This window comes from Pimephales promelas, chromosome 13 (genome assembly GCF_988280905.1).
Source record: "Pimephales promelas chromosome 13, fPimPro1.hap1.1, whole genome shotgun sequence".
NCBI lineage: Eukaryota > Metazoa > Chordata > Actinopteri > Cypriniformes > Leuciscidae > Pimephales > Pimephales promelas.
In genome coordinates this window covers 35,881,462-35,895,990 of record NC_142781.1, presented here as the reverse complement: position 1 = coordinate 35,895,990, position 14,529 = coordinate 35,881,462, and the positions used below count along the sequence as shown (strand labels likewise).

Here is a 14,529-nt window from a genome sequence, read left to right as displayed (position 1 = left end):
GTGGAAATGACTGCGGTCAGATTAATCGCATCTAGAATAAAGTTTGAGTTTACATAATATATGTATGTGAATGGTGCATAATTATGTTGTATATAAATACATGCATGTATATATTTAAGAATTTTATTTAGATATAGAATATTTATATATAATATAAATCACTCTTGATGGTGCTGCAGAGGATTTGCAATTTGCATGGAGTCTCTCTTCAAAAACACATACGAGGACCGAGAGGAATGTTGTTTTCTGACTTTTGTGAGGCGAGAAGATCATCAATTAGCTACTGGAGGAATATGCATATTTATTTTTGCACCCCTCTCCGCTCCACCAGATTATTGTGTCACTCTGTCCGGTGTGTAATCATATTCGGGTTGGTATTATTGAATATAAAAACCTCATCACCGCTCTCTGACAGCATCTCTATTAATAAAATGTCAGAATCGTTCATTCTAATGGGTCGGCGCAGAGCTGCCTTCAGTCTCCGATCTGTCGCTCAGGTGGTAATATAAGACCTGTTTTCCATATAAAAGACCTCGTCGCGTCGTCTCTCTGAACAGATGGGGAATAAGCAGACGGGGTGTTGTGTGTGTTTGCAGAACTCTAGTACCCATTGGAGAAAGCTTTCGCACACAACTTATGTGTTGCTTTGTTTCTGCGAGCGCTCCATGTAGATTAAGCTGCTAATGTAGACCAACTGCACCCTCCATCTGTTGAGCAGAACACACAGACCGCGGCCGGTGTAAACAATCAAATCCCAAGACTCAAATACACACAGTTTCAAAACTTCTTCAGTTCTTCAGTTTCAGGGATTTTTTTTTAGAAACTCATCCTTTTTGTTTGCAGAATGCAGAAGCATTTTTCACTCAGAAATTACTAGTAAATGTAAAATTTCATGAAATAGTGTTTTCGCAATAATCTTTATTTACAACTACGCAAAAACATTTTTTACACGGTTACAGCTAACAAAAATCTGTTCTAAGAACGTAAATGTTTATTCGGAATGTTCTCTGTTTTAAAAACGTTCAGAACGTTCCATTTCCTGCGATCGTTACTGTTGAATGTTACATTCCGAAACAAGTTGTAACATTTAAAAATCTTCAACTAAATGCTTCAGAACGTTACATACATTATGTAAAAAAATATTTTTGCTTACGTTTTGAGAACATTATTAAAGACCTGATAACTTTGTGTGTGTGTGCACTAGGTTTGTGTCTGGGGAGGAACATCTTCACTTTAAATAATGCAAATGGGCCTATTATTATGTTTTATTTATAAATAAGATTTTTTTATATATAAAATTTCACTGTTTCATGTAAGTCTGATGAATAATAAAGTGAAGAGCAAGCATCAACACAGCCCTTATTTTCTTTGAAAACAAACCATGGCATCTTAATCAGGAAAAGGTTTAGTAACACTTTTTAGTTATTGTTAGTTATTGTTAAGTGTATTAACCACAAAACATTTGTTACTGTATTCATTAATCTTTGTTAATGTTAGATAATAAAAATACAGCTGTTCATTGTTTGTTCATGTTAGTTAATTCATGTTATCTAATGAACATTATTGTAAAGTGTTTCCGAAGATGAAGAGACTGTTAGAGTATAGGATTCGCTGCATGCTTTATACACCCGCATCTCCTCCTGCTTATGAACTGAGGTGTGTGTATGAGATGCGGAGAGACGACACACACACAGCCATCCTCGCGGCTTACACACCAGATCCCGTGGAGAAATTTGAAAACCAAATCAATTTGTATGGAGGCTAAATTTCATCAGTCAGTAAATTATTCAAATCCTCCAGAAAATGTGGATTACGAGGGCGATTCAGAACTCTTTCCTGTGCTTCCCGTTCACCTCCAGGTCCAGGACAGACACACACACACTGCTGTCTTGAGACCATGAATCGTGATGAAGAAAGAGGTGGCTGAAAGTCAAAAGAGCTTTCAGATGTGTCCCGTCCGAATAGGGCTTGACAGTGTTAAACACAAGGCCAGTGTTCGTCTGCTGAATGAATGACATGTTTGAGTTTCTCTCACTTCACTATACGTTTCTCATCATTGACAGACAGCAGACCTCCACTCGATCCACGCATGAGCTTCTGCTCAATGGATCGGCCCTGAATTAACTCTTTAATTGTGATTATCTATATCAAGTCTCCATCTCTCCTTCTAAACATGAAAAGGATTCATTTAATATTTCTAGGAATAATTATTTTACTAGATGCAGTCGATGGCTTGTATGAACAAAGTGAGCTGTGAAGCGGATTAAACGTGTTTATAATAGTGAAGGTTACAGTCTCTCTGAAACTCATTCAGCTGATAGTGAAGATTCATGATCATGGAATCATAGAATTGTGCAATTATAGAATCATGGAATTATTGAATCATAGAACAATGGAATTATAGAATCATTGAATCATGGAATTATAGAATCATAGACTCATGGAATCATAGAATCATGGAATTATTGAATCATGGAATTATAGAATCACTGAATCATGGAATCATAGAATCATGCAATTATAGAATCATTGAATCATGGAATTATAGAATCATAGACTCATGGAATCATAGAATTGTGGAATTATTGAATCATGGAATCATAGAATAATGGAATTATAGAATCACTGAATCATGGAATCATAGAATCATGCAATTATAGAATCATTGAATCATGGAATTATAGAATCATAGACTCATGGAATCATAGAATCATGGAATTATTGAATCATGGAATCATAGAACAATGGAATTATAGAATCACTGAATCATGGAATCATAGAATCATGCAATCATAGAATCATTGAATCATGGAATTATAGAATCATAGACTCATGGAATCATATAATTGTGGAATTACTGAATCATGGAATCATAGAATAATGGAATTATAGAATCATGGAATCATAGAATCGAGTAATTATAGAATCATGGAATCATAGAATTATAGAACCATGGAATCATAGAATCGTGGAATAATTGAATCATGGAATCATAGAATAATTGAATCGTGGAATCATGGAATTATAGAATCATAGAATTGTGGAGTCATAGAATCATGGAATTATAGAATAATAGAATCATGGATTTATAGAATCACAAAGTGATGGAATTATAAAATCATAGAATTATAGAATCATGGAATCATGAAATTATAATGGAATCACAGAATCATGGAAGCATAGTATCATATAATTATGGAATTATAGAATCGTGGATTTATAGAATCATAGAATCATGGAGGTATAAAATCATGGAATCATAGTATCATAGAATTACAGAACCATGTTCTGATGAAGAGCAGCGATGGGTCTTGTTCCTCATTAAGCCGCTGTATCCTCACACAGTTTTGCATGAATAAACTACATTTTCTGTGTCAAATGGAAATCTAATAAAAATTGCAAAACCATACAAACAAAATTACAAAAACATTAAATACAGTTAAAATCTCAATTCTTACTAAAATTGAACTGATAAAATTCATAAATAAATATTTGCATAATGTGTACAAATAAATGAATAGATATACGTTTTTGTTTTTACAGAATAATGGATAGTGCTGTAATTATGACATCTACCAGCAGCTGAACTTTGACCTCTTGGATGACTTCATACCCACTGTATTGTGCAGTGCACTCATGGGAAGTAGCAGCCTGGGACTGTTCCAAGATGGCCGCCGAGTCCACTGATTCTCTCCAGGAGACTGCGTGAGTAACCAACATCATAAGCTGAATAGGGTTCTGCTTCAGTGTGTTTTCAGAAGACAGATGTGCTGATTATTAGTGCAGTGGTTGTTGACCATCATCACATCATGTGTTCTTCTTCTTCGTTTGGTCTCTTCACATAAAATTATGTTAAAAAATGAAAAGTGTTTGTTATTTATTAGTGGTAATACAATCAAATGCAGAGCAACAGTTGTGCGTTTGATCCAAAACTGATGCTTTATCTGTATATTTTCTAATTCTTGTGCACAGAGAATGAAGTTGAAGGAAATGAGGGTTTGTGTGTAGAGCTTTAATGGTTTGTGTGTAGAGTTTTAATGGTTTGTGTCTAGAGTTTTGGTTTTTATGTAGAGTTATAATGGTTTGTGTGTAGAGTTTTAATGGTTTGTGTCTAGAGTTTTGGTTTTTATGTAGAGTTATAATGGTTTGTGCGTAGAGTTTTAATGTTTGTGCATAGAGTTTTAATGGTTTGTATGTAGATTTATAATGGTTTGTGTGTAGAGTTATAATGTTTGGATGTAGAGTTTTATGTAGAATTTTAATGGTTTGTGTGTATAGAGTTGTGTGTAGAGTTTTAATGGTTTGTGTGTAGAGTTTTAAAGGTTTATACTGTAGAGTTTTAATGTGTGTGTGTGTGTGTAGAGTTTTTTAAAATGTTTTTTGTGTAGCGTTGTGTGTGTAGAGTTATAATGGTTTGTGTATTGAGTTTTAAAGGTTTGTAGAGTTTAAATGGTTTGTGCGTAGCGTTTTACGGGTTTGTGTGTTATACTGGTTTGTGTGTAGAGTTTTAATGGTTTGTGTGTGTAGAGTTTTAAGGTTTTTGTTTAGAGTTTTAATGGTGTGTGTGTGTAGAGTTAAAGGTTTTTGTGTAGAGTTTTAATGTGTGTATAGAGTTTGAATGGTTTTTGTGTAGCGTTTTAAGGTTTGTGTGTAGAGTTTTAATGTGTGTGTAGAGTTTTATGGTTTGTTTGTGTGTTATACTGCTTTGTGTGTAGAGTTTTAATGGTGTGTGTGTGTGTGTGTGTATGGAGATAAAAACGGTTTGTGTGTAGAGTTACTATGCTAAAACACAATTCTCAGAATAGTTAAAATAGTTTTGCATGAAGTGTTTGCTTTTGTGAACAGAGATGTGTGACGTTTTGCATGTTGTGTGTGTGTGTGTGTGTGTGTAGAGTTTCGACTAGATTGGTCTGGTCTAGTTAGTTTGGTCTCTTTATTGAGTTTCTGTTGAGCTCTATCATTTATTGTTCTGAACTCTTGTACTTTGATCTGATGTTCAGTTGTGTGTATTACTCCTGTGTGTGTGTGTGTGTGTGTGTGTGTGTGGTTCTGGAACCTGCACTGCTGGATCTGTTCATCATCGGTGTGTGTGACTGTTAGAGGCTCTAACTTCAGTTTATTTGAAGATGCTTGTCCAGATTTAAAGTGAAAGTGATGTTTTGTATTGAAGTTCTGGTAAGTAGGAGTGTATGCAAGTGTGTGAGGAGGACCGTGAACGTCTCTATGACCGTGTGTTTGTCTAATTGAGTTCAATAGAGTGTCATGAAGTTGAAAGTGGAAAAAAGCCCCTTTTCGGGTATGAGCGAAGCGTCGTCATGGAAACGGGTTATTCTCACCTGTTTCTCATGAAAGATGAAATGAATTGAAGATATTTGATTCTGCATCTCGTTCACTGACAGCCATACGGGCGGATGTGTTTTCCGCTCTTCGAGGGAGTTAGTTTGGCCTTTATCTGATTGAGTTCTTCCACTCGGCTGCGAGGAGCTCGCTGATCCAACGCAAACCTCATTTCCATTATGCTAATTATTTCCCCACAGAAGGAAACCAGCGCAGTCGGACTAGCTTTAGCATGGGGAATAAAAGAAGACCACTGCACAAGCAAGTGTTTGCGAATCAGTGCATGATATCACACACACACACACACAGATGCGAGGGGAGCTCTGGCTCAAGCGTGAGCTGCGTTTATCTGGCCTCGGGCTGTTTGGAGGCTCATATTATTATTCCTTCCACATTTCAGCTCAAGCAGTGGAAGTACATTGTGTCCACTAAAAACACCTTCATACAAATCATCATTAGTGCGTTTAGAAGCGGCTCACTCCGACAACAAAAGCTTTACACTGAACAAAACTATTAGGAAGATTTATTGCATTTTTATTTGGCAAGTTTTTGCATGCATATTTTTAAAGTAAATTTCACATTTGGAATTAAGTAAACTCTACTTAACTAAGTTAAGTGAAAGTAACAAATTTTAACTAGATATTGAGTAATATCTATTTAGTTTAAGGTTCCTTTGCAATACATTTCTCTCAAAGAATATAACGTTGAATGAAACCACACGTTTAAAAGTGTATGAAAACGTCTAGGTAATTAATACAATAGATGTGATAGATAGAACTTTTAAAATGACTACTAATGAAACATTGTTTCATTTAATGTTTTTGATCGTTTTAGTATCTGTTAACGATAACAACACTCTTTAATCCTGAATGATCGTCACGTGACGCACGTCAGTGGCTGTTAGTGGAGCTTCTCCAGCTTAATGTGGACGGGCATTCGCAATTTCATTGTATTTTCAATGCTATTCTATTCTATTCTACTCCACTTCACTCTACTCTATTCTGTTCTATTCTGTTGTGTTGTTGTATTGTATTGTATTCTACTCTATTCAATTCTATTGTATTATATTCTGTTCTGTGGTGTTGTGTTTTGTGTTGTGTTCTGTTCTATTCTGTACTCTGTTCTAGTCTATTGTATACTGTTTTGTGGTGTGGTATTTTGTTCTATTCTATTTTATTCTATGCTGTTCTGTTCTGTGGTGTTGTATTCTGTTCTATTCTTTTCTACTCTACTCTGTTCTGTTCTATTCCATTCTGTTCTGTTCTGTTGTATTCTATTCTAATCTAATCTACTCTACTCTGTTTTGTTATATTCTAATCTACTGTATTCTGTTGTGCTGTATTCTATTCTACTCTGCTCTATCTGTATTCTACCCTACTCTGTTCTATTCTATTGTGTTGTATTCTATTCTACTCTACTCTATTGTGTTCTGTTCTATTCTATTGTATTCTGTTCTGTTCTATTGTGTTGTCGTGTTGTTTTTTGTTCTGTTATATTTATTCTAATCTACTCTATTCTGTTTTGCTCTATTCTAATCTATTAAATTCTGTTGTGTTGTGTTGTTTTCTATTCTATTCTGTTGTATTCTATTCTACTCTACCCTACTATGTTGTGTTGTGATCTATTCTATTCTGTTCAGTGGTGTTGTATTCTGTTCTATTCTTTTCTACTCCACTCTGTTCTGTTCTGTTGTATTCTATTCTAATCTACTCTACTCAGTTTTGTTATATTCTAATCTATTGTATTCTGTTGTGTTGTATTCTATTCTACTCTATCTGTACTCTACCCTACTCTGTTGTGTTCTATTCTATTCCATTGTGTTGTATTCTATTCTACTCTACCCTATTCTGTTCTATTCTATTGTATTCTGTTCTGTTCTGTTGTGTTGTTTTCTGTTCTGTTATATTTTTTCTAATCTACTCTATTCTGTTTTGTTCTATTCTAATCTATTGTATTCTGTTGTGTTGTGTTGTTTTCTGTTCTGTTGTATTCTATTCTACTCTACCCTACTATGTTGTGTTGTGATCTATTCTATTCTATTCTATTCTATTCTATTCTATTCTATTCTATTCTATTCTATTCTATTCTATTCTATTCTATTCTATTCTATTCTATTCTGTCCTGTCCTGTCCAGGCCGATGGCCACGTTTCTGGAGGGACGCGGTCGGATGTGACGAAGCTCGTGAACTCCACGTGTCGAACACGAGACCCCAGTTAATGAGAGGCTGAGTGGAAGTGCCATAAACAGAATAAGAAATCAAATGAAGCGGAGAGAAAGAGATGTGGTCCCTCTCATTACCAGGCGCTTGCATGGGCTTCAGAGGCGTGTGGGATTTCCCGCTGGATGTGTCCGGGAGTATCGCGGCTCCATTACCCACATGAGGCCATGAAACACGGGCGACCGCATCATTAATCCCACGAGGCCGTGTTTCCACTCGGGCTTCCATATATTTTAATTTTAGTGTAGTTTTGGCATGCACTTCTGTCATTTTTATTAGTTTTCAGTTCTACAAACTGAAACTTCTATAAATTTATTTTTAGCACTTTAGTACTAAATTTCCTGTGATTCCTTTTTGATCTAATATTTCGTTTTATTTCAGTTTTATTTCAAATAAAATTGTGAAGTTCTAAAGTTGCTTTAATTTTTAAAACTCTGTCCACACTTTAATATTTTTGTAATATATTCATATAGCATTAAAGATTTTATTAATATTTAGAATTTTATCTTTTCAGTTAAATTTTAGTGTAATTTTGTGAGAAAAAAAATTTGAGGAAAAATTGTTCAATTTAATTTCATTTAGTAATTTTAGTACTTTTACTTGTACTTTTAGTACTAGTAATTTTAATAAGGCAAATTTAAAATGAAGTTTCTTTTTAATATTTATGTTGCATTTCAATTATCATGTTTTAAAACGCTCTCTGTCCACACTAATATTTTAGTAATATTTATATGCTATTATAGTTTTCAATCAATATTTTGAAATCTATTTTTGCATTATTTTAGTTTCATTTCAGCTAGTAACTTTACTTCTTCAACTTATTTCATTTAGTTGGCAAGGCAACCTTTATTTTTTATTTTTTTAAATCTAAGACTGCTGTTTTATTTCATCTTTATTTCAAATAACACGTGAAGCGTTAAGACTAATTTCATTATTTCTACATCAAAACTTTCCGGCACATGAAATTTACTAGTGAATGTAGTTTTTTGTGTGACAGACTGGGAAAAGAGGAGCCGCAACAATGGAGAATATGAGGAGAATAATCAACATTCAAGCAGGAAAACCTGTTCTAGGAGAGCCTGAACACACATGATCAAGGGAATTAAAAGAGATAATAATGCATGATCAGCAACTCCATACATCATACAAATAACGATTATTGTGCACGATTTAGTTTGGTCTTCACTAATGTAACATGATGCAGAAAAGCTAACACTGGCAAATCAATGTTCAATTACAGTGGATTTGAACAACGTTTAAGGTTCATTAGTTAACATTAGTTAATACGATCTAACCATGAGCAATACATTTGTTACTTTATTTGTTTGTTCATGTTTGTTCATAGTGCATTAACTAATGCTTACAAAATTAGCAAATAGCATATGTTGAATTGAACATTAACAGAGATTAATAAATGCTGTATAAGTGCATTAGTAGTTCATAATGTTAAGTAATAATTAACCTTATAGTAAAGTGTTACCCTATTTTCAGGTCAAAAGTTTGAAATAATTCAGATTTTATTCCTTTATTACTTTATTAAGATGTTTTTGAGTCTCTTCTGCTCACCATAGCTGCGTTTATGTGATCAAAAATACTGCAAAATAGTGAAATATTATTCTAATGTAAATCATCAGTTTTCTATGTGAATATCCAGTAAAGTGTAATTTATTCCTGTGATTTTCAGCTTCATTACTCCAGTCTTCAGTGTCACATGACCCTTCACAAATCACTCTAATATGAGGATCTGATGATCAAGACTCATTTATGATTATTGATATATCAGTGTTGGAAACTGATACATTACAAAAGTCTGGGATGAGTAAGATTTAAAAATAAATGATCAATACTGTTAATTATCAAGGACACATTTCATTGATCAAAAGTGACATTAAATATATTTATAATGTTATAAAATATTCTATTTAAAATAAATGCAGTTCCTAAACTTCCTATTCCTCAAAGAATCCTGAAAAATAAAACTTTGATCAGGCTGGTTATGATATAATCAGATTTAATGCACAGAATCTATATTTTGGAATGAAGCGCAACAGTGAAGGGTCTTTTTAAAAGCGTATAAACCTTCGAGACAGACGAAAATGAGCTCTGAGGATATAAAGAAAGTGTTTTGGGAATTGAATTTATCTAATAAGATATGTTTGGTTTGTTTCAAGTGTCTAATCTCTGTTTTATTATCTTATTTTAATCGGGGAATATTTCATACGCTTGTCGCACTCCTGCAGTGAATGATGACGACAGAGTGTTTACTTAACACACATCAGTCTCTGACTGCAGCCTTACATCATCTCAACCTGTCTGTGACCCCTCCGTGTGTGTGTGTGTGTGTGTGTGTGTGTGTGTTTGAGCTGTGATCATGTTTGCTTAATTCGAAGTGTCTGTGAGAGAAAGGTCAGATGTTGCTGAGCTCTAGAGAGGAGTTGCCATGTTTGTTCTCAGTCACACACAGTTTATCCACTGACAGTGTTTGACCCGGCGACTGTGTGTGTGTGTGTGTGTGTGTGTGTGTGTGTGTGTGTGTGATGCTCTGACCCAGACATTGACTGGCCATGTTAATTATCAAGTTTTGAGATGGAAATAAAATGCAAAGTGAGCTGTTTAAATGGCGTTCAGACTTAAACACATATTGCTTTCTGATGAGAATAAAAGACGGCGTGCTTCTTTCTGACCTTTATGACTTCAGTCTTACTATAAATGGCAAAATTGCAGTGTAAAGATAATCTTAAAATAATAAACGAATGACAAACATGCGCAAACTTTAAAGTGTGTGATGTAATGACATTTAACAATTTTGATAAACAACAATAAAAAACCCTGTCGTTATTGGGGTGAAAGGTCACCTGGACATGTTTTCATTCATCATTTGATGTGATTTATGTGAATAACTTGATGTGTAGTATCTGCAGTATGGATGAGCCAGAAGAGAAACAGACAAAACCTGGATCTGTCTCTGTCTATCAATGAGATGATCCAGGTATTAACGTAAATGATTTAATTTGGGTTTAATCCTGTTTCACATTGCAGTGATAATCTGAGGTACAGTGGAAATAAGATCATGATATTATCCCACACTCATTGTTTTCAGGGAGATGTGTTTGTTGCTCCATAAAGCAAATTAACAGCCACTTAAATCCTGTATTAGATAATTCAGCATGACGAAGCCCACATTCACGCGAGCACACGGCTCTGAATCTGCGTTTGTGTGGGGCTCTCGTACTTCTCATTTTAAAGATTCATTGTGTTGTCTTGACTGAGACATCAAGATGTTATTGGACAGTGATTGTATTGTACAGTGATTTTTTTTTTGGTGTAAATTAAATCATTTCCTGATAAACATTTATTTCTGTATCTCCTGCAAGTGTGTAATAATCTGAGGTTACATAGCAAACCACCCAGAACACGTTAATAACTGCTCATTTGATGGTGCATAGCAACACCCTAGCAACCACTCAGAACACGTTTGTAACTGCTCATTTGATGGTGCATAGCAACACCCTAGCAACCACTCAGAACACGTTTGTAACTGCTCATTTGATGGTGCATAGCAACACCCTAGCAACCACTCAGAACACGTTTGTAACTGTTTATTGGACACTGCATAACAACACCCTAGCAACCACTCAGAACACATTTGTAACTGCTCATTTGATGGTGCATAGCAACACCCTAGCAACCACTCAGAACACGTTTGTAACTGCTCATTTGATGGTGCATAGCAACACCCTAGCAACCACTCAGAACACGTTTGTAACTGTTTATTGGACACTGCATAGCAACACCCTTACAACCACCTTGAACATCTTAGTAACTGCTAATCTGACGGTGCATAGCAACACCCTAACAACCACACAAAACACCTTAGTAACTGTTAATCTGACGGTGTATAGCAACACCCTAGTACCCACCGGAACTTTTTAGTAGCAGCTAATCTGACATTGCATAGTCAGATGGTTATCAGACGGTGCTTAGCAACACCCTAGCAATCTCCAAAAACACGGTTGTAACTGGTAATCTGACGCGGCATAGCATCACCCTAGCAACCACCGAGAACATCTTAGTAACTGCTGATCTGACACTGCATAGCAACACCCAAGCAACCACTTATAACACCTTAGTAACTGTTGATCTGCGTGTCCAGGAGCTCAGGGGCGTGTCCAGTGCATAATCAAGTAGGGGCGTGTCCAGGAGCTCAGGGGCGTGTCCACTGCATCATCAAGTAGGGGTGTGTCCAGAAGTTTAGGGGCATATCCAGTGCATCATCAAGTAGGGGCGTGTCCAGGAGCTCAGGGGCGTGTCCAGTGCATAATCAAGTAGGGGCGTGTCCAGGAGCTCAGGGGCGTGTCCAGTGCATCATCAATAGGGGTGTGTCCAGGAGCTCAGGGGCGTGTCCAGTGCATCATCAAGTAGGGGCGTGTCCAGAAGTTTAGGGGCGTATCCAGTGCATCATCAAGTAGGGGTGTGTCCAGGAGCTCAGGGGTGTGTCCAGTGCATCATCAATAGGGGTGTGTCCAGGAGCTCAGGGGCGTGTCCAGTGCATCATCAAGTAGGGGCGTGTCCAGGAGCTTAGGGGTGGGGCGTGTCCAGGAGCTCAGGGGCGTCTCCAGTGCATCATTAAGTAGGGGCGTGTCCAGGAGCTCAGGGGCGTGTCCAGTGCATCATCAAGTAGGGGCGTGTCCAGGAGCTTAGGGGTGGGGCGTGTCCAGGAGCTCAGGGGCGTCTCCAGTGCATCATTAAGTAGGGGCGTGTCCAGTGCATCATCAAGTAGGGGCGTGTCCAGAAGTTTAGGGGCGTATCCAGTGCATCATCAAGTAGGGGTGTGTCCAGGAGCTCAGGGGTGTGTCCAGTGCATCATCAATAGGGGTGTGTCCAGGAGCTCAGGGGCGTGTCCAGTGCATCATCAAGTAGGGGCGTGTCCAGGAGCTTAGGGGTGGGGCGTGTCCAGGAGCTCAGGGGCGTGTCCAGCGCATCATCAAGTAGGGGCGTGTCCAGGAGCTCAGGGGCGTGTCCAGCGCATCATCAAGTAGGGGCGTGTCCAGGAGCTCAGGGGCGTGTCCAGCGCATCATCAAGTAGGGGTGTGTCCAGGAGCTCAGGGGCGTGTCCAGCGCATCATCAAGTAGGGGCGTGTCCAGGAGCTCAGGGGCGTGTCCAGCGCATCATCAAGTAGGGGCGTGTCCAGGAGCTCAGGGGCGTGTCCAGCGCATCATCAAGTAGGGACTCCACAATTCAGTACTTCTCTAGTACTAATAGTTCACAGTGTTTGTATGTTTTAGCAATACATTTCTAAGATTTATTATGTGTATAGAATTGCCTTTACAGGGACTTTAAGTGTCCTCAACTACAGAGCAATTGTTCCACTGATCTGGTGTGTTGGATATATCTCTGATCTCTTTAGTTATGAAACTGATATTACAGCGTGGGTCTCCACAACATCATAGAGTTATCCTGAGATGTATTGATCTGTGTTTCTGGAGGGATTACGCTGCGGCGGCGGCGGCTTCTGTATTCCATAATTCAACACCGCCGGGATCAGTGTGTGTGTGTTTGGATGCTGCTTGTATAGTAGTGATCACATGTTTTATTTATTGCTTGAAAAAGATTGTGGAACAGCAGGAAAGTACACATTGTGAAATGGAATAAGAATATGAGCGTGTCCCGGCTGATTGCGTGTGTGTGTGTGTGTGTGTGTGTGTGTGTGTGTGTTCAGATTCAGAACTGCTGGAGAATTATTAATGGAGTCGGCTAATATCACCGTCCAGATTACTGTTGATTTACAGCCTAGAGAACCAAACATAAATGTTCTGTGTGTGTGTGTGTTTTTGAGGGAGTGTGTCTGACTGCGTGTGTGTGTGTGTGTGTGTGAAACTGTTTGTGTGTGTATCTGAGTGATTATGTGTGTGAGAGTGTGTGTGAGACTGTTTGTGTGTGTGTGTGTGTGTGTGTGTGTAAAAGGCCAGCATGAGTTGTCTTTAGCATATAGATGTGAGTGTGTGTGTGTGTGTGTGTGTGTGTGTGTGTGTGTGTGTAAAAGGCCAGCATGAGTTGTCTTTAGCATATAGATGTGATTATGCGCCTGCTGTGGAAAATGGACTTCAAGCGTCTTCCGCTTCACCTCAGGGGTCTCTTAGACATCGCTATCCTTGGAAAATCAAATTATAGAGCCATTAATTTGTCAAGGTAATCCGCGCTGTCAGCGGCGCGGGAGAATCAATCTCGCGGGACTGCGTTCATCAAGTACGTGACGCTAGCAGAAGTGAAGCATTATCTAATTAGCATGAGTGTCAGGAGTCGCGGGTTTACAAACGAATGTTAATAATCACCAGCTCTGGTAAACACACACACACACACTCTCTTACTTACTGCACATTTACACTCAAACTACACTTATTTATTTATTTATTTATTTATCAGAAAATATATTGGAATCCTGAAGTAAAATAACTATAATTTATAGTAATCGGAAACTATTACTATTTTCTCTTCCCAACAATCACAGGAATGTGTGTGTGAGACAGTGAGAGAGCGAGTGAGAGAGCGAGTGAGTGAGTGAGTGAGTGAGAGAGTGAGTGAGTGAGTGAGTGAGAGAGAGAACGTGAGAGAGTGAGAGAGAGAGTGAGTGAGAGAGTGAGTGAGAGAGTGAGAGAGAGAGAGTAAGAAAGTGAATGAGTGAGTGAGAGAGTTAGAGAGAGAGTGAGTGAGAGAGTGAGTGAGTGAGAGTGAGAGAAAGTGAGAGAGTGAGAGAGAAAGTGAATGAGTGAGTGAGAGAGTTAGAGAGTGAGTGAGTGAGTGAGTGAGTGAGTGAGAGAAAGTGAGAGAGAGAGTGAGAAAGTGAGTGAGTGAGTGAGAGTGAGAGTTAGAGAGAGAGTGAGAGAGTGAGAGTGAGAGAAAGTGAGAGAGTGAGAGATAGAGTGAGAAAGTGAGTGAGTGAGAGAGTTAGAGAGAGAGTGAGAGAGTGAGTGA

General features: G+C 37.8%; 1 long non-coding RNA gene across 1 annotated transcript in view; it reads left to right on the top strand.

Annotated features, from left to right (window-relative positions):
• Positions 1-14,529, top strand: part of LOC148976893 (uncharacterized) — a 60,489-nt gene that overhangs the window by 36,952 nt on the left and 9,008 nt on the right. Inside the window, exon 2 of the long non-coding RNA XR_016145935.1 lies at positions 3,544-3,705. This is a non-coding gene — a long non-coding RNA (uncharacterized LOC148976893). The remainder of the gene's footprint in view (positions 1-3,543; positions 3,706-14,529) is intronic.